This window comes from Ixodes scapularis, unplaced genomic scaffold (genome assembly GCF_016920785.2).
Source record: "Ixodes scapularis isolate PalLabHiFi unplaced genomic scaffold, ASM1692078v2 PGA_scaffold2__306_contigs__length_199485367, whole genome shotgun sequence".
Taxonomy (NCBI): domain Eukaryota; kingdom Metazoa; phylum Arthropoda; class Arachnida; order Ixodida; family Ixodidae; genus Ixodes; species Ixodes scapularis.
In genome coordinates, this window is record NW_024609857.1 from 104,492,620 (window position 1) to 104,497,272 (window position 4,653).

Here is a 4,653-nt window from a genome sequence, read left to right on the forward strand (position 1 = left end):
CGGACACGAAAAAAGGGGAGGGACGAAACGTTTTTCTCCTTCTCCAGGCAGATGAAAGAAAGCTTTCGCCCGCCCGACTCATCTTCTTCCGGTTTCGTTTTTCGAGCAGGTCGCGCACGTTGTTTAATAAATAGCTTTTGAGTTGATTGAGCTTCAGCGGCAGCGAAGGCCGCCTGTAATTCCGTCTTTTAGTCTAAACGTGCAGAACCTTTCGGTTGCATTGACGTTTTTATCACTAATTTTATCAAACGAGCGAACGAAGCCGGTAGAAACAGCGAGGTTCAGGAGCAGTGCCAGCAGCGCCACGTACACTGGGTAAGATGGTCGTCTACGGAATGCGGGACCCACGCGCCTCACGCGGCACGGATGTACAGTAGCGAAACCACGCGGAACTGTGTCAACGTTTTCGACGTTATGGAAATCGCAGGAACTGCGTCCAAGACAGGCAGGTTTTGCTGCCGGCTGCCTGGGTGCCTTCCGTGCTGAGTTCGGTTCTGTCTTCCGATGCAGAGTGCAACCGGCGTTCAACGTGGTTCTGTATTTGTGCGTGTCACTAACATAGTAGCAACATCATGATGGCAGTGTTGTGGGTTGTGAACAGAAGACTGGAATTATCGCCGATGTGACCGTGAGTTCGCGTTTCAGTGGTGTAGCAACAAGATGAGATCGTAAACTGTCGGGCATTGATGCCGCTGGTCGGACCGTGATCGGAGGGTGCGGGGTGTCGCAGGTTGACATTCCGCGTTACATTAAAAAGTTTAATACCACTTGAGGGATTAGGTGCAATCGATCGACGTGCGGATAGTCATGTTGGAACGCTGGTCTGAACAGTAAGCTCCTATCGTACAGTGGCCAATGTGACTGTCGGTTGTCTCGTCCCCGAGAGCGATTACGCTCTGGGGAAAGGACAACAGTGCGAAATCGTGACGGAAAGTACATATATTTACAGTGTGGAACTTTAGCATTAAAAAACAATAGTAGGTAAAATCGAAAAAAAAAGCTACCTTGTATTTTGCTGTTTAAATATACTACGGTTCCTGGAGAAACTGCCCTCCAAGTGGCGCGCTGGGATGAGCGCTAAAAGTTTTCGAGCTCGCCACGGCGTAGCTCCGTACACTTGACACCTGCCGCAAGTCGCGGCATTGACTGCATTCAAGTTGATCAAAAAGCGATTTCTCAGCCCGTGAAGCATCACTTCCAGCTGAGTGAATATCCGCTCTACAGAGATTAATTCAAGACAGCAATCGCAACTTTCCGCGAACAGCACAAATACAGGCTACGACGTGCCGTGTGGGAAACAAACGGATGGCTTCGAACCGCATTGGAGCGGCTTGATTTATTGGCTTTGAAATAATTACGGCATGATCGAGCGTTTGCTTTTTAATAAGAGATTCATCCCCTGAGCCATTCAAAATATTCTCAGAGGTATGACATTGCTGTAAAAAAATCAACATGCTGGGAATATGTTTTATTGCTTATTCAGTCACCGAGAAATTCCGTATGTTCAAAACGACCAGTATAAAACACGGAAACGCAGTGTACGGGTGCAGTGTTCGGGTTAGTGTGGTGTGCCGTTGTATTGATGTTTGTATGTGCAATGTATGTGTTTGTGCTTAATGTATGTTCACCGGATGTTTGTACTGTGCGTAATGTGTATATAGTAGAGAGGAACCCCAAGTGCAATAGTGGCCTGAGGAAAATTTTTTTTTGTAGAACATGAATTGTGCGGTACCTAGCGCCACCTAGCCTAGCTATTTGCAATTACTCTGCTTGACCCTGCCATCTGATGGCAAGCAATTTAACATTCTTTCACGCTACGCGATAATCAGCGGCTTCGAGTTTGTTCTTTCGAGAGCGGCTTTTGGTTTCGCGGATTGAGTTTGCCATTCTCCGTGATGTGCGGTTGGCGAAGGAATTATGACTCGAGGAACACCAAAGGTAAGACGCAAAGTGCGCGAAGTAACTGGGTATCGGTTGTCTGCCTTTAACATCGCAGTGCTGTCGACGAGAAGACTGAGTAACTGCTTTCGAAACGCAAGTTTCTGTACCTGTGGGGGGAATCTGGCTTCCGAAATAAACACAGTTCGCGAAAAGCTCGTGTTACGCTTCTATTTGCTGCTCCTCTCGTCCCGTACTAGAGACGTAGCGTCCTTGTTAAGCCTTATTGAGCTCGATTTGCTCGATCCAGGGCCGCCATAATGAGATGCAGGCGACGGAGGAACTAGTTGCTCCTTTGCTTCAGGGACGAAAGCTTCTCCCTTTCTAAAGGAACATAGGTTACAAGACCGTTCCTCCCCTAATGGAGGTCTATCCATACCCTTTTTCCAAAAATGTAAGGTAAATAAACATACGCTGAATTCGAGAGCCATGTCTCAGGCGCATTCCGAAATTGCAAGTGTAAGTACCGGCTGAGGTGAAAGATAGTACTGCAACTCTGCTAATTTAGAAGTGATGCTGCGGGCGTTTCATTGTAAAATAGATGCGCAGGAAGTAAAAAAATAAAACTGAGTAGAGTAAAAGCTTTTATCGGGAAAAACTTCCGACCAGAGGCTCTGTGAGAGTGATAAAATGCAGGAGCTGGTTCGCCTATGGGTACAGTATAAGCAAAAGAAATTTTCGCCATATGACCAGCATTTGGCGTATGAAGTCACCTAACGAGGAAGTGAGGGCACTTAGATTTTGGGTGCCAAGGCATTGCCTCCTGTCCAACGCTAGGAGGAGCTTGACCGGCCGGGTGTACCGGCCCGTCCTCAACTGGGGAGACGAGAATGGGTGCTTGTTTTGCAGCACTCCTTTGCAGATTTATCGCCAGCTGTTCTCGCCGGAAGAAACAAATTCAGGAGCCTCCTTTGGTGGAGGCTCTGTGTCCATTGGCTTCGGGGCTTTGGCGACAAGCGATGATGACGAATCTTGTTTGTCTGGAATTAGTGGTTCCGCTTGGCGTCGTCGAGAATGATGTCTTCGTTGGGGTTTTTCAGTTGGGACAACCATCTCTGTTGTAGCTTCTGCTCGATGAGCCTCGCGCTTGGCCGTACGCTTGTCAACTTGGGCTCGTGCTGCTACGAAGGACACGTAGTTCTCACAGCGATAGCAACACACAGAGCGCTCAGCTTGCCAAAATAGACACTGTTGTGATGTTGTTCAATGGGGTTTATTGTAGTTGACACAAAGAGTTTTCGAGCCTGTGCACTCCGTAGTTGCGTGAGGCTGTGCGGATCGGAGGCAAGTTAGTGACCGCTTACAGACAGCCGCAACATGGCCGAACAAACCGCATTGGTGTAATTGGATGCTGTTGTTGACATATAAGTCCACGCCATGTGTAGACGTGCTCAGGAAGTCTAGAAGAAACGAACTCAACGCGAGTAGTAAAGGACTTGCCAATGCGACGTATGTCGCACATGCTTACTGCTGAGCGCAGACCACCGAGTATCGTGGAGTCTGAGAGGCTGCAGTCAATGTCGCGGACAATTCCAACGCTGGAGGCATTTCCACGAGACTCGAAAGCACGTACTTTCATACCGCAAAACGTAGTCTGTCCAAGAAGAGTCCGTGTCGTCTGTCCATTCCGCGTAGCAATCGCTACTCTGTGTCTCCTTCTGTGTCCGTTGTCCTGTCGCGCTTTTTAATCACTAGACAGTTTTAGTGGACCGTACGCTATAGCTTTGCGTACGCAAGGAGATTGCGGGTTGTGAGTGCGCATGCGTAGAACGCAATAGAAGGGCTAGCGCATTGCGTATGCACGCAACGCTGGGGATTTTGCGTTGCTGGCTAGCGGGCCTTGCGGGACGCTCTCGAGAAATCTCGGACCCAACGAGAGCGCCAGTTTCAAGATGGCGGTTTCCTCGACTGGCGCAGCAAGGGCGACGTGGTGTTTTCGAAGTTCTGTGTTACGTGAAATTTCGTGGTGTTCAGCTCGGCGATTCTTTCTGGGACGTACCGCGGTCGAATCAGATCGCCCTGCAGCTGAAGGAGTGCACAGTGGAAATGTTCGCCGCTCGCAGTGTGCGTCGACGCTGCGATCTGCTCGACGCTAAGCCTATTCCCACAGTTCATCGCCGACGGACGAACAACTCTAAAAGAAATCGCCGAAGTTCTCGCTATGCACTAGACATCAGGGTCATGAATTTCATTTTGCTATAGCATTGATAAAAAGTGCCGTTTCCACGGGACGAGTGACGGAGGCTCCTTGATCGAATTTGGCTACGCACTCGTACTCGTAGCCTCTGCACCCCGCAGAAAAGCGCGCTTGACGAGGCAGCTTGGTTTAATCTGAAATAAAATGATTGGACACCTTTTTTCTTTTTCAATATTTCTTTCCAGGAGCATGGTTGCGCTATAAGCACGCGGAATTCTACGGCTCTAGCAAATTTAACCAAGCTCATGCTCGGTGTCCACTCGAAAACGTAACGCACAACTAAATTCGGTCCGAGCAGATCATTTTTAGCGTACACAATACTATTGCGTATTGCGTACGTAAGATCCAGCAACGCTATACTAAAACTGTCTATTATGAGGTTCTTCCGCCTGTTATAGCGCACGTCAATAACACACGAAGGAACGAGCGTCTCCAAAGTGGACATGGGGCGAGCCGAATTGATAGAGTGGATCCACGATTTGCAAAATAGTGCGTGCCGCCTATCGCGCAACGCCAAA